This window comes from Copadichromis virginalis, linkage group LG11 (genome assembly GCF_057382275.1).
Source record: "Copadichromis virginalis isolate Kocher_CV1m ecotype Utaka linkage group LG11, C_Virginalis_male_GT1.1, whole genome shotgun sequence".
Taxonomy (NCBI): domain Eukaryota; kingdom Metazoa; phylum Chordata; class Actinopteri; order Cichliformes; family Cichlidae; genus Copadichromis; species Copadichromis virginalis.
Window position 1 is genome coordinate 5201693 of NC_140628.1, and position 22464 is coordinate 5224156.

At 43.0% G+C, this 22464-nt stretch overlaps 1 protein-coding gene across 4 annotated transcripts in view; it reads right to left on the minus strand.

Annotated features, from left to right (window-relative positions):
* Positions 1-22464, minus strand: part of tsnare1 (T-SNARE Domain Containing 1) — a 274342-nt gene that overhangs the window by 232244 nt on the left and 19634 nt on the right. The gene's annotated exons all lie outside the window — the stretch shown is intronic.

Sequence of the window (22464 nt, forward strand, 5' to 3'; positions counted from 1 at the left end):
GTACAAAGGTTATGCAAAGGAGATGCATGTGTCATGGTCCGCCAGTCCTCGCTGGTCGACCTGCCATGTCTGCGTTGTTTTTTGGTGTTGGAATGAAACCATCTGTTAATACTGCTTTCTGAACCCTTGCCTGTTTTAGCATTAAATGGTGCCAAGCTCACAGAAATCACCCATCACACTCAGGCCATTCAACTTTTCTTATCAGGTAACCATGTTGTGAAATTAGTTTCTTTCTGTTTGACACAAACAACACACACAGTCCCCAGATAGACTGGTCAAAGGGATGTATTGCTGGATGGAGCCTGTGGTGCCATGAGAACTGTCTGCTCCCTGGTGCTTCGCTTCCCACTATTCACCTGAACTTTTTCAGGGGACCATTATGTTCACTAAGCTGGATCTAAGGAATGCTTACCATTTGGTCAAGATAAGGGTGGGAGACGAATGGGAGCCTTCAATACTCACCTCTGACATTTCAAGTACTTGTATTGTAGAAGTATTGAAGAATATCATTAACCACAGAACATGAGAATCATATCCGCTAAGTCCTGCAGCGCCTGTTGTAGAACCAGCTGTTCGTCAAAGGAGAGGAATGTGAGTTTAAAGTTCAGTCTGTCTCTTTTTTGGGGTATATTGTGGAGCAAGGTCAGCTTTGGGCTGATCTGGCCAAGATTACGGCTGTTGTGGAATGGCTTCGCCAATTTCTACAGACATTATATTTGAGACTTAAGTCTAATTGTTCTGCCTTTGACATACTTGGCCTCTCCCAGCGGCGCAACAAGCCTTTGACCAACTCAAACAGAGATTCGCCTCCGCACCCATTTTGGTTCAGCCTGACCTCTCTCAACCATTTGTTGGAGGTGAACTTACAGACCCAGTTCATGGAATGTGAAGTCAGATGCGCTTTCCCGGCAATTCTCCTCTCCAGTTGAGGCCTCTGAGAAGGATGACGCTATCCTACCCTCTGTCTGCATCACTGGATCCCTCACGTAGGAAATTGAGTCACTGATTAGGGATGCAAAGCGGGAGGAACCAGACCCTGGGACTGATCCACTGAATTGGCTACATGTACCCTCTGCAGTTCGCAGCAAGGTAATTCAGTGGGCCCATTCAGCTAAGTTTTCATGCAGTCCTGGTAAGAACCACACAGTGTCATTTATGCAACGCTTGTTTTGGTGGCTGTCATTGGCACATACGTCCAGGACTTTGTCTCTGCTTGTTCCACCTGTGTGCAGTACAAGGTGTCCAACTCCGCTCCTGCTGGATTCCTATTCTAAGGTTGCCCTGGTCTCACATTGTACTGGACTTCATCACTGGATTGCCTCTGTCCTCAGGTAATACTTGTAGATCAATTCTCTAAAGCTGCACACCTCATTGCACTGCCCAAGTTACCCACAGCCTTAGAGACGGCAAAGCTGTTAACCAATCATGTTTTTCGCCTGCACGGCATTCCCCAAGATATTATGTCTGATTGGGGTCCTCACTTTACTTCTCGGGTTTAGAGGGAGTTTTGTTCCGAACTGGGTGCCCAAATGACACTTTCCTAGGGGTTTCATCCCCAAACCAAGAGTCAGGCAGAGAGGGCCAACCAGGAGTTGGAGGCCACGTGGCTTCGTCTAACCAGTCTCACCGAAGTTCACCACTTGCATGGGTAGAATATTCCCACAACTTGATGACCTACTCTGCCACTGGCCTGTCACCATCTGAAGCATTGTTGGGGTATCACCCTCCACTCCTGTCCGTCACAGAAGGGGAGCACGAAGTTCCCTTGGTCCAGCATCACCTTCGTCGCTGCCAACACCTGTGGAGGTCTACCCGGGGCCCGTTCTTCGTACGTCGCTTACTACATCCAAGATCAAATGACACATCCAAGATCAAATCATCGCGCTAACCGTGAGCTCGCTAATCCGGTTCCCCGAACACACCTGCTGTTGACGATTACTACAGCTGGACGCAGGAATGTGACATCACTGGGTGTCGTAAAAGGGGCTACGCATCGATAGTAGAAACATTGATCGGCAACCCGCTGATTGGTCGGCGAAAATGTCCAAGGGGCGTGCTCGGTATTTTCCGGCAGCAGAGCAAGAACTCATGAGTGAGGGATTTCAGGAGTTTCAGAGTTTAATTAAAACGCAAGAGAACACTGCAAAGGCTGCAAAAGCAAGGAGAGAGGGCTGGCAGAAAGTTGCTGACAAATCAAACTCGTAGGTAATTTAATAATAATAATAATAATGGATTGGGTTTATATAGCGCTTTCCAAGGCACCCAAAGCGCTTTACGATACCACTATTCATTCACTCCCACATTCACACACTGGTGGAGGCAGCTACGGTTGTAGCCAGGCTGCCATATCGCGCCATCGGCCCCTCTGGCCAACACCAGTAGGCGGTAGGGTAGATCTATCATATGACACTATATTGTCCAATATCATATGGCATTATATTATATTATAATATGTTATATTATATCCCCTTTCACATTAGAGCCACAACAGGACCCACAAGAACATGGGAACAAGTAAAAGTGGAATACAGGAGTATTCTACAGAATGGTAATATTTATCTCTTAGATTGCTTTGCGTCTCTTGGCAAGGTAATACTGGCCTGTAATACTCTGTTAGTTTGTTCATAACAGCAACCAAGAAAAGGGCAGAGGAAAAAAAGACAGGTGGTGGTCCTGCACCCCCTCGTCAACAAGTTGGTTAAGTAAATAATACCCTCACGGGAATATCGATATCTCTCTATGAGCACACTGTCGCGCTGAGCTAAAGGATCCTGTCTGTCCCGCAATATACGCTGAATTCTGAGGACTCTCCTTATCAATCTTGCACCTTCCGCAATGGGTTGGTCGCGTATACGGACAGGACATGGCTGCGACAGGCTTCCCAAATCCACCTTCGCTTTTATAGCCGTGGTCTCTCATCTTGATTACACGAAGTAATTTACAATTACTACTCTGAAATATGAATTACATCTGTAATAATCACATACATGTAATAGAATGTTAATAGTACATTTCCCTTTTTTAGGAAATGACCTGTATGTATCTGTGTGACATCAATAAAAGGATCAAGTGCTGCATTATCTTTAGTTACATTGATAATATTTATTTATGGTGAAACAGTGGAAAAATATCGCTGTTGCTTTCGTATAAATGAAGCGGACATACCTGCGTGGCCGCGATCTAATCCTGTTTACATAAAGTAAACCTGCTCCCGAGCAGGTTTACGCTTACGGCTCTGTTGCTATGACAGCAAGTCCCGGATGAGCTTCGGGGAACCGACTGATCCAGGATCACGCAAAATCGTCAACAATCTAATCCGGCTAACCTACTTAGCGAGGTACGAAGAACGGGCCCCCAGGCAGCTTTCCTCAGGATCAGTGAGCAAAACAAAAAACTGGCTGACTGTCACAGGACTGTTCCTCCTCCATATACACAAGGTCAGAAAGTGTGGTTGTCTACTAAAAATGTCCCTTTACGTAGCGAGTCCAAAAAGCTTGCTCCTCACTTTATTGGACCTTTTGACATTACGACTATGATTAATCCTGTGACTGCTCGGTTGACCTTAATACGAAATATGAAGATCCATAACATCTTTCATGTCTCTCAACTGAAGCGTGTCCGGTTCAGTTCGTTGGATCGTTGAGGAATGCAGTCAGTTCTCCAGGTCGTTAGGTGAAAGTGTTTCTGTCGGCCAGTTGTTTTGGAGTGTACTTACTGCAGCATCCTTTGTTTATAGGAGGACTGCAGAAATGTGTGGAGGAAGCTGGACACTGTACGCAGACACAGAAGGGAGCAGAATATTCACCAGGGAAGTCATGGCATGGGCGCTGGGAACGGGCACACGATGAGAGCATGCACTGTGGATTATTTGCGCCATTGTTGTTGTTTCACTGTAAATAAACACACGGTGTTCAACTCAGGAAGTCCTGTGTTTGGGTCCTGCTTTTGCCAACGTGACAAATAGCGTGTTATCCAGCCGCAGCAAAGAGGGCTGGTTTACATCAGTGTCCACAGATTTGTTTTTGTTTCAGCCATTGTTTCACTTGGGAATTAAAAACTAGGATCTATTAACATTTTTATTGCAGATGGTGAACTGTTCAAAATCTGAGGACCTTTGAATGAGAATGAGGACTGACCAAATAATGTTTTGTATTTTGGTAGTTTGCAGTCCTCGTGTGCTGCTGGCTTTTAGAATCGTTTTGCTCACACAGTGCTTTCATAGAAGGCAATTCAGATACAGTTTTATTTAGTTGTAACTTGTAAATTTTATCTTTATAACCTCAAAGATTGAGCTTTTTTATAAACATACTTCCTGATTAGTTCTGATTAGACCTTTCAGAATAGCATTTACAAATTACATGTACAATTCAGGGTTTATTTCTACTTGTATTTAACATTTAGTGTTCTCACTAGAAAAAACAACAACAACAAAGAAATACATCTTTAAACAATGTGGAGAATCTAATAACTTTAAGTGTCCTCTAGTGTATTCTGCATAATCCATCAAACTCTACACTTTTAAACATTTATCTTACCATTTCATCTGTCAGGTTTACTGATAGCTATGAACAATAAAAGTCATTTGTTTGCCTGATCTGTCAGTTTGTTTAAACCCCTCTATTTTTTCTGAGTGTACAGTCCAGAATTTGAAATACATGAACTGTACGGCAAAAAAAAAAATCAAAAAAAAAATCCATGTATATCAATATACAGAAACACACACACACACACACACTAGTATCCTACAGCTATGCCAGATTAAGCCCTAAAATAGCTTAATGCAGCACTTTGTAGAGTTCCAAAGCCCCATGGCTACAAATGATATCTGGCTTTTAATATGAGATTAAAGTAAAAGGAAGTTTTGCAGATACCATGAAGAGAACAAAGTGGCTGCTGGTTTTCTTGCAAGCTTTTTGATGTGAATACTTGGAGATACAGACATGCTGCCATGTGGATTTGTATAACAGGATCAAAGGGAAGAATGAAAATCAAAAGGCAGTGTGTTTTGAGGTTCAGCATTTGACAGTAACCTCTTCAGAGAAGAAAAGGAGGAAGAATTCAAAATCAGTTTCTCTCTGGTGAGAAAGTGACTCTGCTTCATCCCCTCTCTTTATTGTCACCTCTCTAGCTGACACAGGGAAACTTAAAGATTGCTCATGTGCGTTTACTAAAGCCTCCTCCCTAGTCTGATCTCAGACCATTCCATCAGCACCGCCTGAGAAAGGTAGAGGGGGAAAAACACCTCTGGGCAGTGAAATTGCCTTGTCACCCAAAAAGGAGTCATTATTGAGATAAATCACCCCATTCTATTCCATAACTAAACTCTGCCCCAGCTTACCTCGCAATGGCACCTGCCATCCAAGCTGAACCGTCACATGTACTCTGCAGAATCTAGGAGGCAGGATTTTATACTGCCTCTGGTTTGTTTGCTTTGACAGTGTAATCTCCAGAAAAAAAGTCACTGAACCCATAATTCTCAAAGCTAATACACTGCGTTTAAGACTGAGTGCAAAATATGTTGCAGGAAACACTGTGTAAATGCTGTTATACTTGACACAGAGAAGACACTGACAAATACCGGTAACTATGTGCAAATGCAGAAATGTCCCTTGTGTCAGATTTATGAAACATATAAATGCACAATCCTGATTTCAGCACTCACATTCTTAAAGTCATGCCATGACTGCAATGGCTTTATTTGCATGCAAATGAAGAAAACACCTTCATCAATCTGACAACACATGCACAGCATCTTAAAAAAAACAACCCTGCAGAGTGATAAACGACAACCAAACACAGAAAGTGCTGCAAGTTCAGACAACATAGCTAAACAGCAAAATGCAAATACTGCTCCCAAATAATATATTTATAAAACACTTTTCAGGAAAATTAAACGATTATGAAAACACAGACGGGTAATGAACTCAAATTGAATGTTCTTCAGGAGCGGAACAGTTCAATTCAATTTAGTTTCATTTATCTGGCATCAAATCACAACAACAGCTGCCTCAAGGATAGGGATGGGTACCGGTATCCGGTGCCATGATGGCACCGGTTCTGACATAAACGGTAGTAACCAGACCGAAAGGCAGCGCACATTTCGGTGCTTTATTTCCTGAGATTGTTAGGTGTGGCTGTGTGCAGGCAGGAATAGGACCCAAGGTGCAGACTCCGGAGACAGAACTTAAACCAAAACAGCTTTAATGCTGAACACAAACATAACATAACTGGAAAAACTCAAAAAAATAAACTAACACCAGCAGCTTGACAAAACACACAGCAACGTAAACGGTAGATCACGACACAGACACAGAGAAACACTGGGCTTAAATACACAGAGGGAGCAATCAGGGAATGGGTAACAGGAGGGAAACACAGCTGGGGTAAATCAGGCCTAACGAGACAAGAGGAAGCAAAACCAGACACATTAACATCAGACATGGACTTTCAAAGTAAAACAGGAAACATAACACAGACTCACAGGCAGGCACTATAACAAAGGGAACAGAGATGTGGGACCAGGGCAGACAAACACTGACTGAACACGGGGAATTAGGAACTAAGGATACACAGAGATGCGAACTAGACAAGGGGATACAGGTGATAGGGGAGACAGAGCAACTAAAGAAGACAGAGACATAAACCATAAGACAGAACTCAAAGAAGCCAAAGACTAGAAAGTATAAATAATATAATAAACTCAAAAACCCTGGGTCAACGACCCAGGCATCCTAACAGAGATGTCATACACTTTGGATTCTAGCCAATCATTTTACGTTTCCCAGGATAGTAGGCGGGCCCAGGTACGTACGTTTTTTAGAGCAGAGCTACAGATTAAAAATGCCCAAGGCGAAGCGGTCAAAAGTCTGGCTGTACTTCACAGCAAAAGATGCAAACTCAGCAGCCTGCAACAAGTGCTTTAAGGTGATACTGTGATACTGTGCAAAGGAGGTAACTCCTCGAATCTGATGAAACACCTGGCGATGCATAGCGTTTTTGTTAAAAGCCGAGAAATGCACCGTATTTGATAGCTTGCTGCGAGACCTCACACCGAGCACATCTACTGCGGGTGTGGTGCCTGTTATCAGACCCGGAGTTAGCAAAATCCCCCAAAACACGAAGAGAAGAGTCCTTGCCCCTAGCCCTGCCAGTGTAGCAGAAATGATGACGGATGATGATGCAGCAGCAGCCGTTCTTCTCTGCGTGAGTAGCTTAATGTTGTCCGTGTGTAATTAACGTTGAGTAGGCGAACCGCGTTATTACATTAATGCACGTAAGGTGAACTAGCAAACACCGTCGTAGTTACATGCGGCTGTCTTCTTGTTTGATGGCAGATACTCCCTTCACCCTGGCCAAAAAGGCTAAAATGACCAAAGAAAAAGTGGAAAACAGCTAAACATGAGAGGTTTTTGGACAAAGTTTGTGTTTTTTCAATTGTTTAAGCACGGCTTCCAGCCAAGAGTGATACCATATATGCCCTATAGCTGCAGAAAAGGCTAACATTGTTATCTTTTTACAAAAAAACAGCTGAACATGAGATGTTTTTGGACAAAGTGTGTGTTCTCCATTCTTTAAGCACCGGTTCCAGCACCGGTTCCAGCACCGTTTAAGCACCGGCACCGTTTCAAAAGTACCGGTTTGGTACTGGTATCGGATAAAACCTAAACGATACCCATCCCTACTCAAGGAGCTATATTGTAAGGTAAAGATGCTAATAGAGAGAAACCCAAACCCAAACAATCAAGCAACCCTTGCTGGTTCCACAGAAGACGGGCCATAAAGTTTAAGGCTTTGCCTCCCAGGCTTGGATTACACAAGGAGGATGTAGAAGAAAATGCGGTAATTTGCAAAATATGCCATAAAACTATTGACGCAAAAGGTAGCAGTAGCTCAATTTGTAGTTTTTTTTTTTGTCTTGTGAATTCTTGTGTGATGTCTTTTTAGTCATTATATTTCATTGTTTGTTAAAGGTCTAGTGTTGACCACAGAAAGTCACAAACGGTCACATTGTCATTTGTGAAAAAACTGTGCAATTGATGGTTAAAAAAATTGTTAAAAGAAAGCATTTCAATTCATTCAGATGTTTTATATTCAAAGTAGAAAAAAATATTGAATAGTTGATTTGAATGAGTATGCCAGTGCAATTTTAGGCACTATATGGTTGAAAATAACCCTTGTTTGTGGAGGTTATTTAAACATATCGCGATATATATTGTGTATCGTGACATAGCCAAAAAACATCGTAATATTAGATATTGCCCAGCCCTGGGTAGAAATGGAGACTACAGTGCGGCAAACCTGATTTCTCATCATTGCCTTTCTTACATGTTGAAGCTCTGGACTGCTGGGCTTAGACACATACTCACTCTTGGTTCTTTGCTAGCTTTGTGTTAACATGCTGTCTGTACAGATGCTTCCAAATAGGCTGATGATTAGCAGTATAATCGAGTTGTTTCTGTCCTTTACCATCAAACTCTTGTTCTTTCATGCAGTAAAAAAAAAAGTAACATCCATATGCCCACTTCTTGAAAGGAGAGCGCTCAACCACGTTCCTCCTAGCTGCATGCAAACTGAAATTTTCATTTCTCTTTCTTTTTTCTTAAAGAACCTTTGTAGCACAAGTAATGATGTACATGTAAGCGTAATGTGATTATCGAATTCTGTACAGCAATATACTTTACCTCACCAAAAAATGTAATGTGACGGCAGTGACACATCACTTTGTTGCATGTTACACCCAACATTATTAACTTTAAGATTTAATATTCTTTTAGTTGTTGGAAAAATGAGACCGAAACAGTTTTACACAAAGCTGTAAACAAGCTTTGGTGCAAGACTTGAGTGGCCATTAGTTGAACTGCAGTTTTTTTTCATAGATCTTTTTTTTTTTGGGCAGAGATAGCTCAGTAGGTAGACTGCTCACCATGTGATCGGAAGGTCGGGGGTTCGAATCCACCGAACGGCTACCCTGAGGTACCCCTGAGTAAGGTACCCTCCCTACACACTGCTCCCAGGTGCACCTGCTTAGTGGCACCTGCTTCACTGAGTGAATGGGTCAAATGCAGAGAGAGTAATTTCCCCACGGGGATCAATAAAGTATACATTATTATTATTATTTTCTTTTCCCCCTACTAATGTTCATGCTTCACATAACTTGTAGCTCTCAAATGAAATGAGTGTGATTCAGATATTTTGTCTTCACTTTTGGGAAAATGTGATGCCTTCTGCTTGAGAAAGAAGGTTTAATTTATTATCATCCCGTTTTCTAACTGGCCAAATGCTGCAAACACTGCGACTTTTATGTAAACATAAAGGATTCGTAAAGCCTTGGTTAACTTATAATTGATAAGTATGTAAATCCAGCCATATATAGAAAAGATGTTCTTGGTATGTGGAACTTTTTGTAGTACAAGCAAAAGTTATCCTTATAGTAAACAAAAAATGATAAAGCATATTGTTACTAATATTTGAAATAGCTCCACGATGCCTTAGAAAGTCCATGGAAGGATATTATACCACAAGCAATGGCTCAATGTAATGACAAAAAAATGTGTTGCAGTACACATAGTAGTGCACTAAGGTTTTCATATAAACCTTGATCCAGCAACCAAGTAAACCCAAACTAAGTATGTGCAATACAGCTCAATAAATGTGCATAGACTGTCAAGAAATGTGTCTCTTTTACAAGTAGTTTTACTCTTTCACAAGTAAAAACAACAAAAAGTAAAGTAGCTAAGACAATTAGCCTGAAATAAGTGTGTTTGCCTATATTTCCCAACCTTATTCCGGGTATAGTCAATTTTGCACTTCTGAATTTAAGACAGGGAGAGTTAATGTCATAATCAAAATCTGTATCTATATCAAAATCTTTATGTTATATTTAAAGTTATATGTTATATTTAAAGTATGCACTCCATACTGTATATAAATGCCACTTGTTTTGCACATATTCAACTCTGTATATTTTATATATTTTATTATTATTATTATTATTTTATTTTATTTTTTTACTATTTAATTTGTAAAAATGTGTATACACACACACACACACACACACGTAGGAAAATATTTAGTATACACATCCAGAAATGCATACACTATTATATATTGTACATATATTTATTAGTTTCAGGTTGGCCATTCTTGTATTTTGCTCGTTTGTGTTGTTGTGTTTGCACATCTCTGTTGCTTGTGGGGCTCGCACACAAGAATTTCACTCGCATGTGCTGTGCCAGTGTGCCTGCACATGTGATGTGACAATAAAAAGTGATTTGATTTGTGATTTTGATTTGATTTACCATGAGGATGAATTTTGCAGAATTGTCCAATATAGCAGATGTCCATGTCTGCCAGTAGTGTTTATTCCTCCTGTTGACGAGCCATTGCCAGCTTATATACTAAGCACTGTCTATTTCCTAAGGATGGACTAATGCATTTTGGTGTGTTGCTCTCTGGGCCCCTTTATGAAAACAACATAAAATAAGAAGAGAAAATGTACCCTATTGCATTGGTATGGTCAGTCAGCAGGGTCAGAGCAGCATTCTGCACGCAGCCATTACATACTGCAGTGACCATTTATAGCAACCATTATGAACCTACAAACTGCAGCGTCTTCAGTAATTGGCAGCTTAATCACGTGCATGATCGCATATCGCTACACCCTCAGTTTTCAGTGCAGTCTTTTAAAAATCGAAGTATGGAAAGAAGATAAAGACAAGGCACAGTAAACAAGGGAATGGAGAAGAACTGTGAACCAACAGATCTATTGTTTCTTAATGCACTAGTAACTGGTGCAACAGAGTATTGTATGTGATTCCTGACTGGCTTCCCATCAGCAAACAGTAACTATTACCTGACACAAATGATGTAGAAGCTCTGGTTTTAGATATACAGTAAGTGACAAGAAACAAGAAACAAATCAAGAAACAAAATTCTTCACTCTGAGATACTCAACAGTATACTGAGAACTTGATCATTTGTAAAACAACATACAACTGGTTTCAAATGGCTTTGCTCTTTGAGGGAATAGACTAATAGACATAGGCATGTAGAAGGATGTCCAGCTTGCCTGAGAACCTTTCCTTCAGATATAAAAAAGAAAAACAAGTGTGCATCCATTCAGAGATACACAAAATATCATTAGCAAAATAAATAACTTTTTATTGGCACCAATGCTATAAATTTATAGGGAGGTTGAGTTCCATCATACCACAAGGCATCCAGCCTGACACAATGCCTTTCATTTTAAATTTAGCCTTAAAAACATCAACCACTGCTCAACACTGACTAGGAAGTTATTGAAAATGCTTGACTAGTGAAAACGTAAATTCCTAAATATCCTAAGCTACTTTGCCATCGTTAGGGATGGGTATCGTTTAGGTTTTATCCGATACCAGTACCAAACCGGTACTTTTGAAACGGTGCCGGTGCTTAAACGGTGCTCAAACCGGTGCTTAAAGAATGGAGAACACAAAATTGGTCCAAAAACCTCTCATGTTCAGCTGTTTTTTTGTAAAAAGATAACAATGTTAGCCTTTTCTGCAGCTATAGGGGATTTATGGCATCACTCTTGGCTGGAAGCAGTGCTTAAACAATGGAAAAAACACAAACTTTGTCCAAAAACCTCTCATGTTTACCTGTTTTCCACTTTTTCTTTGGTCATTTTAGCCTTTTTGGCCAGGGTGAAGGGAGTATCTGCCATCAAACAAGAAGACAGCCGCATGTAACTACGACGGTGTTTGCTAGTTCACCTTACATGCATTAATTTAATAACGTGGTTAGCCTACTCAACGTTAATTACACACGAACAACATTAAGCTACAGAGAAGAACGGCTGCTGCTGCATCATCATCCTCATCATTTCTGCTACACTGGCAGGGCTAGGGGCCAGGACTCTCCTCTTCGTGTTTTTGGGGGATGTTGCTAACTCCGGGTCCGATAACAGGCAACCCACCTGCAGTAGATGTGCTCGGTGTGAGGTCTCACAGCAAGCTATCAAATACGGCGCATTTCTCGGCTTTTAAAAAAAACGCTATGCGTCGCCAGGTGTTTCATCGGATTTGAGGTGTTACCTCCTTTGACAGTATCACAGTATCAGCTTAAAGCACTTGTTGCAGGCTGCTGAGTTTGCATCTTTTGCTGTGAAGTACAGCCAGACTTTTGACCGCTTCGCCTTGGACATTTTTAATCTGTAGCTCTGCTCTAAAAAACGTACGTACCTGGGCCCGCCTACTATCCTCGGAAACGTAAAATGATTGGCTAGAATCTAAAGTGTATCACAGCTCAGGAAAAAAAAGCACCGAAATAAAGCACCGAAATGTGCGCTGCTTTTCGGTCTGGTTACTACCGTTTATGTCAGAACGATACCGGTACCCATCCCTAGCCATCGTAATAGCATGTAAGTAGGAGTTGATATGAATTTAATGATTCCATTATCGATTTTGTGACTTTATTTGCTTTTTTAATTTTTTCAGTGTTTAGGTCCCTCAGTTTATCCCTTATATGTTCCTTCCTCTGGCTCCTCTTTCAGTCTCAGTGTTCTTCTGTGCTCCCTTTTATCTGACATCTTGTTCAGTGTTAGTCTGTATATCCTTGGAGTAGACTGAATATTCATGTAGTATCTGTCTTAAGGCTTTTACACAGACAAAATTTGTTCATTCTCATCTATTCTTAAAGTGATTGTTCGTGCTATCCGCGTAATTTCACTGGAAAAATCTATGGATTTTTATTTTTTATTTTTTCAGATGCAAATAAATGGATCTGACTAATCAGATCACTATATTTTCAATAAGTGTGCTCAAAGTTCAAAACATATACCAGTGAGGAATATACAAATGGTAATATAATCCTATTCTACCTCAGACATACTGCTACACACTGCTCTAGGTCAATCAACTCTCTGAAATGTTTTTTCTGCCTCCTCAGATGTGGTCCTAATTCTGCCAACAAGAGTTCAAACTGGCCCACTGACGTCATGAAATATGTACGAAAGCAGTTGTGACACAGCTTCAACTCCTGGATAAAACCGTGAAATTCCCACTGCTGCTGCCTGCTCATGAGAACTAGATGAACCCAGAATCTCTGTTCCTTCTTTTTCTCATTTAGTGACATCAGGACCAGCTCGTCATCACTTGATGTCAAGTTGATGTCAGTGTGTGTATACGTCTTGATGGACGCTCAATCATCCAGGTAAGTAAATCTCCAAAAGCTGATTATGTTCATCTGGACGTAGCATTTTCAGTGGGGCTAACGTTTCGTCACTCATCCAAGTGTCTTCTTCAGTCTCAGTCACTACAGGTTTTCGATTAGGCAGCGGTTGTCCTTCTCTCCTGGATCGGCTGGAGCTTTCTTTTGGCGCCTTCCCAGTTTTGACAAAAGTCGAGCTGGGATAACCACATTTACTCAGGGACTTCTTGATGTGATGTTCTTCTGCTTCCCTGGCCGCTGTGTCTGTGGGGATGGTGTTCGCGCTGTGTTGTAGCGTCCTGATGACACCCAGTTTATGCTCCAGTGGATGATGATTAAGGAACTGACCTCATGTCCAGATGAACAGAATCAACTTTTGGAATGTGTGTATACATAACATGATAAGTTTGCACCTAAAAAAATTGAAAATTTTTGTGTAATTGTCTTTACCCTGACTCACTGATTGCGTTCAGCCGTGTTCCGCTCCCTCCTTAGTGGGGGCGACCGTGGCTCAGGGGGTTGGGAAGCGTATCTGTAACCGGAAGGTCGCCGGTTCGATCCCTGGTCGTTGAGTCCTTGGGCAAGACACTTTACCCTACTTGCCTACTGGTGTTGGCCAGAGGGGCCGATGGCGCGATATGGCAGCCTCGCTTCTGTCAGTCTGCCCCAGGGCAGCTGTGGCTACAACCGTAGCTTGCCTCCACCAGTGTGTGAATGTGAGAGTGAATGAATAGTGGCATTGTAAAGCGCTTTGGGTGCCTTGAAAAGCGCTATATAAATCCAATCCATTATTATTATTAGACTCCACCTCTCTGGGAACATCTCCCCCCACCGCACTCCCTGCCACTGGCTGATGCCCTCAACCATCGGTTCATTGGTAGTTCTCGGTGTCCGGGACTGGACGCTCAGGTGTGTACTGGCTCACTCCTACTGGCTAACTTCGGTTTTTCTTTCCCTTTCCTATTCTTGACCTTCTCTTGTCTACATCTTTCCCTTTCCAAGTTATATCCGTTCCATTTGTAATAACTTAAAAGTTAAAAATAAATAAATAAATAAATAATAATAAAGAACAATATGGCAAAGCTGTAATAATCCACTCTAATAAATCCGCATTTCTCTTGGCTTTCGTACAATAATTCTGATTGCTACAGTGACGAACAGGACAGGTAAAAAAAACCAAAAAGAAAGAGAACACAAAGTTGCGTGTCTGACGTTGGCATAACTTTTATTTTTAAATAATAATAATAATAATAATAATAAACTAGGTGTATAGCTGTATATAACCTGTGTGTTCTTGTTTTAAAGTTTACAGATTACAAAAGTGAGAATGCAGGAATGCAGTAATACAGCAATGCTAACAGTTACACAAGATGGGATTTTTGATGTAACTGCATTAGTAATAGTAGTTAAAAAAATTACAAACATTAAACATGCCTCTATATAACAGTGTCTTTCTTTCATGAGGAATTTTGCAATATGATGAAGCTTCATTCCCAAGTCTAGTCTAAAGTGGTTTGGATGAGAAAACACTTGACCAAAACCTCTGGATGGACATGAAACAACAAGGCTTCCTTATCAAAAGCCCAGATTTTTACAACTTCATGACTGCTGTCAGTAACAGTTGTCATTAAACAAACATACTGCTAGTTAAAATACACCACCAATGTTCCGTCAGCACTTATGCCGGAGCACATCAGTATGTTTTCTACTGATTACAAATTATGACACCACTGCTGCACTGAAGCAAACTGGCTAATGGCATCCTACAGTAATAAAGTGGAGCAGTTAGCAGGCTGACACTATCTTCCTCACCCCCCAGAACACATCATGTCATCACAGAAACAAGATCTGGTGATCTATGATGGTGTTTTCTTTTCCACTTCAATAGCATGTGTGGATTTGTAGGGATCAAGTAAACCATTAGAGGGGAAGTTTCAAAAGATGTGTTATCTGTGTTTGTTCTCTATCACAGCTTTGGCCTCAGGAAGGCAAACAATAGAAGAAGCAGTCTGGTGTAATAGGTAACACTGTGTAAGAAAAGGGATTTCAGTCCACACGTTAAGAAGTGTTAATACTAAACACCGTTATCATATACCCATAAACTACTTCAGTGGTTTTAATTTACACATGCTGTATCCCTAGAAAGTTAATTTGGCAGAAATTCCAGCATGTGGGCTTAATGAAACACTGTTTAGATGACTGGTGTCTATACACATTGAATTAAGGTACAAAAGTACAGTACTCTGGCAGCTCAGGGACAAGAGGGAGTTGCTTGCCTGCTGGGTAAGGCCACAGCCTTCGCCATTTGTATCCATCACACCCGAGCTCTCTCTGCTTTCTAATTGAAACAACCTCTTTAATTGGGTTTGGGAACCATGGAGACGGCCACTCTGTCTGGAAGCTAATAAGCTGACAGAGACACCTTCAACAGAGATCATGCCAAGCAAGGTGGCTTCAGCTTTACAGTGACTGAGATGTCTCAGCTGCAAGCTTTAAAGAAGTGTTGCATCACTGCCAAAAAGTAGTCCCCACATGTTTTGTACTATAGCTAGTCAATAAGAAAATAAGAAATGGTTTGGCTTCTTTGTGTTTTTTGTTTGTTTTGTTTAAGAGAGCATAACATATCAATACTGCAGTTTACTTTGGCTCAAGGTAAAGTTAATATCCTGAAGCCTCGAAGCACAACAAACAGGAGACAGATTGTTCTGTTGTGTGTGACAGAATCAATTCCATTCAGTTTCAGTTTAAAGCAATAATTCAGCCTTAAAAGTATAAAGAATATTGACCGATCTGATGGCCCAGTGACCCTGGATGGATTGGAGACATTAAAAAATAGTACTCAGTTCCAGCTTTATGGGAAGTTGTTTACATTTGTGTTACATTTTGGAGAGGTGAAAGTAAGTAAAGCACAATTCCAATTCAGTTTTAATCAAGCATGTGGCAATAGTATAATTCACAACAACAGTTGTCTGAAGGCACTTTATATTGTAAGGTAGAAAGGAAATGCAAATTATCTGATGAGCTCAACTTGGTGAAAAAAAACAAGGAAGAACTCCAATTTAACAAGAAGAGGTCTATGGTCAGGAAGTGGCGCCATCCTCCATCACCAAAATATAACAGGAATAAAGAAAGTCATGGCATTGCTGCTTCAAACAAGTCAAATGTTCTACAACGTTTCTCATGATCTACTGCACGATCAAACATTTACGTCAGTTTAAAGATAAAAGTTATTAAAATAATTGTATAGAAACACCTGAACCTGTCATTTTAGCCTTATAGTTAACAGTCTATTTGAAATCTAAAAAAAGCCTTAAAGAACAAAAATGAAGATCAAATAATAATAATGGATTGCATTTATATAGCGCTTTTCTAGGCACCCAAAGCGCTTTACAATTCCACTATTCATTCACTCTCACATTCACACACTGATGGAGGCAGCTACAGTTGTAGCTACAGCTGCCCTGGGGCAGACTGACAGAAGCCAGGCTGCCATATCGCGCCATCGGCCCCTCTGGCCAACACCAGTAGGCGGTAGGTGAAGTGTCTTGCCCAAGGACACAACGACCAAGACAGACAGAGCTGGGGATCGAACCGGCAACCTTCCAAAAATTAAAGCACGGTCATTAAGAAAGAAGCTCTCTGCCATCATAAATTCAACACCTGTAGAGTATAATTGATCTACTGGTCTCTAAGAGCAATTGACACGCTCTTCTTGATGAGAAGCCTAGGCTAAGGGGAGCCTGATTGTCCTGCGGGAACGTTTGTTACTGGAAACACGATGGACAGCTGGGAGAAGCGGTGTATCGTGTGCCTGGCAACACTCTCAATGGAGGACATTGAAGACATCTACCTATTCGGAACGATGATAACAGGGTTCCTGCTGATCTGAGCTGGCACTGCCCTGGCTTAACGACAACTAATGAAAGCAGTTAAAGCTGCTCAAAATACCACAAGGCTGGCCGGACTGATTGAAGCAGTGGGTAGAGCCACAAGTACTTAGACTGTACTTAATGAACACAATATGGATAAAATCATGGAGAAGCTCGCAACTCTGCAATGGGAAATCAATAGACCTGGGGACCAGTGATGGACATTAGATTAACTGCAAAATTGAAAAGCAGTTCATCGCCCTAAACCTGTTAGGTGTGGCTGTGTGCAGACAGGAATAGGACCCAAGGTGCAGACTCCGGAGACAGTCGTGAACTCAAAAAGGCTTTAATTTGGTACTCAAAATATAACATAACTGAAAAAACTCAAAACAAACTTAAACTGGAGGAATGACAGAACACACAGCTAGGAAAACAGTAGATCGCGACACGGACACAGAGAAACACAGGGCTTAAATACACAGAAGGAGCAATCAGGGAATGAGTAACAAGAGGAAAACACAGCTGGGACAAATCAGAACTGACGAGACCAAAGAAGCGTAAACTGAACACACTGAGATAAGACAGAGACCTTCAAAGTAAAACAGGAAACACATAACACAGACTCACATGCAGACACTACAGAGGGAACAGAGACGTGGGACCAAGGCAGACACAAACACTGACTGAAACGGGGATATAGGAACTAAGGATACACAGAGACGCGAACTAGACAAGGGGATACAGCTGACAGGGGAGACAGAGCAACTAGAGAAGACAGAGACATAAACCATAAGACAGAACTCAAAGAAACCAAAGACTAAAAAGTATAAATAATATAATAAACTCAAATACCCTGGGTCAACGACCCAGGCATCCTAACAGTACCCCCCCCCCCCCCCCCCCCCCTTAAGGGCTGGCTTCCAGACAGCCCAAACCAAAACACCAAAACAAAAAAACCCAACCAGGGCAGGCGGCGGGGGAAACAGGATGGAGGGCTCGAAACAAAACCAAACAAGGAGCCAGAAACAAAAAACCCCCGCAAACAATGGAGCCCAGAAAGCAACATAACAAAACACAGGAACAAAGTCCAAAACAACAGCACTAAGGCCCAGGCATAGTCCAAAAGCAAACAAACAAAAGAGCCCATGAAAGGCGCAGAGGCCCAGGCAACAGTCTCGAAAAAGTTCAGGGAGCCGGCCCGGAGGCTGACGGCACAACAGTCCAAACCCGGGCAGGTCAGGGGGGCGGCCCGGAGGCTGATGGTCCAAGAGCCCAGAAAACAGGTCAGGAGGCCGGCCAGGCGGAAGGCACCAGCGGCGACGGAGCAGGTCAGGAGGCCGGCCGGGCGGGAGGCACCGGCGGCGGAGCAGGTCAGGGGGCCGTCCATGACGGCGGCGTAGTTCAGAGAGCTGTCCATGACGGCAACGACGTCCAGTCATCGGCCGGACAGGACGTGCAGGACGAGCATGTCGGACAGGATGTGCAGGCCGGACAGGACGTGCAGGACGAGCATGCCGGACAGGATGAGCAGGAACAGACAGCATGGAGACCTCAGGAGCAGACGAAGCTGAACACTCGGAGGCCGGACCAGGCGGAGCTGCAGAGGCTGAGGCCGGACCAGGCGGTGGAGCCGGTGGTGGCTGAATGGCCTCACCAGAACCATCAGCAGACACTGGGACGTGCTGGCTGGGTCCTCCCGGACCCCCAGCTGACGAGGCAAGAGGCTGAACGGGCCCCTCAGACCCTCCAGCGGAGACAGGTGGCTGAACGGGCCCCTCGGACCCTCCAGCGGAGACAGGTGGCTGAACGGGCCCCTTGGACCCTCCAGCGGAGACAGGTGGCTGAACGGGCCCCTCGGACCCTCCAGCAGAAACAGGTGGCTGAACGGGCCCCTCGGACCCTCCAGCGGAGACAGAAAGCTGAACTGGCCCCTCGGATCCTCCAGCAGGAAGAGACGGCTGAAGCGGTTCCTCGGACCCTCCAGCAGAAACGGGTAGCTGAACGGGCCCCTCGGATCCTCCAGCGGAGACAGGTGGCTGAACGGGCCCCTCGGACCCTCCAGTGGAGACAGGTGGCTGAACGGGCCCCTCAGACCCTCCAGCGGAGACAGGTGGCTGAACGGGCCCCTCGGACCCTCCAGCAGGAACAGGCGGTGGAGTAAATGACTGAGGTGAGAACTGAGCAGGTGACTGAGCTGATAGGTGAGCTAAAGTCTGAGCTATGGAGAGAAGTTTAATATGTATCGACTGTTGTAAAGATGGTAGTAATGGTGGGTAAGGCGGTGGATTAGCAGTAAGCTGAGCTAGTTCCCCTGAGCCTCCAGAACCTGAAGAAAACTGCTGGACGGGCTCACCTGAGCCTCCAGCGAGGTCAGAAACAGGTGCAGGTACCTGCCAAACACCAGCCACTCCCACCCGAGGAGAAGGAACGGGTGCCGGAGCGAACTGGTTCCCGGTCATCCTCACCCTGGGAGCCGGGACAGGCACCGTCAATGGCTGGGCAGCTGCTGTCCCCACCCGAGGAGCTGGTACGGGTGCAGCGACAGGCAGAGGCTCAGCCGGCCTGGACACCAGAGCAGGGACCAGCTGGACCTCAGCCTCCCTCACCTGAAGCACTGAAACAGGTGCAGGGGAATGCTGGGCCCGAGCTGCCCTGGGAGCAGGAACACAATGGTGCGAAGGAGCAGGCTCAGCAAACACAGACTTCTCTAAAATGTTTTTTAGCTTCCTCCCACCACCACGTCTAACAGTCTTAATAGTCTCAGTCTTAGCAGTGTTCATGTGATTGTTCTTTTCCAGCTCAGAGGAACGAAAGCGATCATAACTCACCACCGGGAGTTGCTCCGCAGAAAAAGAGTGGTGACGGTGTGAGCGTCGCCTCCTCCGGGAAGTGGGGGGTGGCAAACTGGGCTGTAAATCCTCCCACGGACCGGGCTGCGATGAGGAATCAGAGAGTTTATGAAGCTCAGAACGCTGCAGTCCCAAAAACAGAGCAAAGGACTGCAGTGGAGTGAGTCTAACGTCTGGCGTCACGTAATCTTTCTTCCTCCGCCGCTTAACCCTCTTGTCGGACTGGTAATCCAGGGGTAAAGGCGGAGGTGTAGCGACTGGAGAAAATGAGCACGTGCTCAACCTGATCGCCCGAGGAGCTGGCAGTTTGGAGGCTGTGGGGCCCTCCCAAAGCCAAACGTGACCCATAGAAGGGTGACTGGAGCTCCTGGGCATGCCTAGACTCCTGCCTCACGCTCTCCTTGAGGAAGGCAGAAACTGCGGGTCGCCGATACCACACGGAGTCTGCTGGGTCCATGTTCTGGTCGCGATCTTCTGTTAGGTGTGGCTGTGTGCAGACAGGAATAGGACCCAAGGTGCAGACTCCGGAGACAGTCGTGAACTCAAAAAGGCTTTAATTTGGTACTCAAAATATAACATAACTGAAAAAACTCAAAACAAACTTAAACTGGAGGAATGACAGAACACACAGCTAGGAAAACGGTAGATCGCGACACAGACACAGAGAAACACTGGGCTTAAATACACAGAAGGAGCAATCCGGGAATGAGTAACAAGAGGAAAACACAGCTGGGACAAATCAGAACTGACGAGACCAAAGAAGCGTAAACTGAACACACTGAGATAAGACAGAGACCTTCAAAGTAAAACAGGAAACACATAACACAGACTCACATGCAGGCACTACAGAGGGAACAGAGACGTGGGACCAGGGCAGACACAAACACTGACTGAACACGGGGATATAGGAACTAAGGATACACAGAGACGCGAACTAGACAAGGGGATACAGGTGATAGGGGAGACAGAGCAACTAAAGAAGACAGAGACATAAACCATAAGACAGAACTCAAAGAAACCAAAGACTAAAAAGTATAAATAATATAATAAACTCAAATACCCTGGGTCAACGACCCAGGCATCCTAACAAAACCAAACCCAAACAACCACTATCTTCATGCAGCCTCCCTAACCTTAATCTAATCTGTTAAAGCATGAAGATAGCTTTTCAATCAAATTATTTATGAAATATTGATAAAAGGAACTTCTAGTGGTTCTTTTGTTCCAGTGTCATAGGCAACAACAGGACATGACTAAGAGATTATTGCTACTAAATGAACTTCTACAACTTACAGTACTTAACACAGATTCATTCACAATGACTAAGTTTCCCAGAGAGTTGGTTTGGTCAGACTGCATATCTATCAGTGTGACTCAGATGGAGATCAGACTATATTTTTCTTTCTTTCTAGTTTCTGGCGGGATTTTTTTGTTCAAATGTTTGTTTGTTTTTTGTGTTTTTCATGCTGATTCAGCCCTAATCCTAGGACGGTTAAGGATCCTTTCAGTTAAACCTAAACACGTGTATATATACATCATGCTAAAAGTGGCTTCGGTGTTGACCTACTACACAGTTTTCAACCCACTTTAGGTTTTGTGTGAAGTCTAACTGCATAATTGCTTCTACCTTATATTACGATACAAACTCTTGTGTGTACATTTGTAAATGTTATAAATTGAATTCAATTAACTTTAAAGAAAAACAGTATTAATAGTAATTATTTTTTTAACAGCACTGTAAATCACTGTCAGTCCCTTAATAGTGTTCCACATTGGTTTGAGCACGGTTTAGCTCTGCAGGAGCAGGCTTCATCATGGTTTGCATTGATTAGAAGAGCATCTGACTCCTGTGACACAAGATGTGCAAAACATCATGTATTTTTTCTCATATGATAAAGGAAAGAATTTCTGGGAAATGTTCTCACTTAATACAATATACACTGGCATATAAACAATGATGTTTTGAAATAATTTAATGAGTTCACTAAAATTCAATTTAGTCAGCTAAACTTAATTCAAAGTTAACATTGTAATTAAAGTTTTAAATATATTATCTAATTACATGTAATACACGCACACACACACACGCACACACACACACACACACACACACACTCAAATGCCAAACTTTTAGCTTATTTTAGATTTTCCATTGAAAGATTATATAAACTAAACGACAGCGAATACGTTTCCACATTTGACACACTGTACAACATTTTACTATTAAAGATTTTTTCATAAACCTCTGCTTTCACAGCATGCACTAAGAACCCCTCTGACAATATGCTGGATGGATTGACCCACAGATGTACACAAGTTCACATGTGGGCAACACACAGGCTATACTGTGTGTCATTGATGCCATGTGCTATGTCCATACACTACATCTCATACAGCGTCAAATAGCATGTTAAATGTTAGTTAAAGCTAATGACAGTACCATCAGAAAAAGACTGAACAAGTCTTATTAGGAAATTCTTTGGTGCTTAAAAAGACAAAACTTGGACTTTCCTAGTTTTATGAAAACATTTCACCTCTCATCCAAAAGACTCCTTCGCTGT